This window comes from Calidris pugnax, unplaced genomic scaffold (assembly GCF_001431845.1).
Source record: "Calidris pugnax isolate Ruff unplaced genomic scaffold, ASM143184v1 scaffold50, whole genome shotgun sequence".
NCBI lineage: Eukaryota > Metazoa > Chordata > Aves > Charadriiformes > Scolopacidae > Calidris > Calidris pugnax.
In genome coordinates, this window is record NW_015090780.1 from 3,103,866 (window position 1) to 3,104,856 (window position 991).

Consider the following 991-nt stretch of genomic DNA (forward strand, 5'->3'; position numbering starts at 1 on the left):
CCCTCCTCCGCCTCCCTCCCCTCCGGAACCTCCCCGCCGCCGGCCCAGACCGTATTCCGCCCTCCGGACGTTGCTGGGGGGGACGAGGGAGCTGCTCTCCCCCCCACACCCCGGCTCCAGTCAGGCGAGGCCTGTCCCTCCTCGCCCCCCGGGGGCTGGCGGGGGGCCCTAAGATGTTTTGCAGGACATCGCTGCCTAGTGATGCTTAATTGTAGGCATTCTAAAAATCACATGAAAATCCCTGAGTGTGATTTTTCTCTCAGTTCTAAAAGATTGTCTCAGACGTCTTAGCAGCCTTCCACTGTCTGAAGGGAGCTCCAGGAGAGCTGGGGAGGGACTCTCTGTCAGGAAGTGCAGTGACAGGACAAGGGGTTATGGTTTTAAATTGGAAAAGGGGAGATTTAGATTAGATACTAGAAAGAACTTCTTTGGTGTGAGGGTGGTGAGAGCCTGGCCCAGGTTGCCCAGAGAAGCTGTGGCTGCCCCATCCCTGGAGGGGTTCAAGGGCAGGTTGGATGGGGCTTGGAGCAACCTGGTCTGGTGGGAGGTGTCCCTGCCCTGGGCAGGGGGTGGAACTTGATGATCTTTGAGATCCCTTCCAACTCTGACCACTCTATGATTATTCGGGGGAGATGGCGGGGAGGGCCGGAGGTGGCGACTTTCAGAAGCCTCCCCTCTCAGCATTCCCCTGCGCTGGACCTTTCCTCACGGACCGGGCTCCCGCCTCTCCAGCTTTTTCCAGCCCGAACTGGACAAATGAGACCGGGAAGAAGGACTGGCTACCGGGCTACTACCCTGCGGCGACCGAGGCCCTGCGCGGGGGGGCACGGCTCCCCCTGAGGCGGCGGCCTGAGGCGAGGTGGGGGGCTGATGAGCGGGGCAGGGCCTGAGGGGCTGTGGGCGCGGCCTGAGGAGGGTGTGGGCGTGGCCTGATGGGGTGTGGGAGTGGCCTGAGGAGTGTGAGCGTGGCCTGAGGGGCGGGGCGGGCACT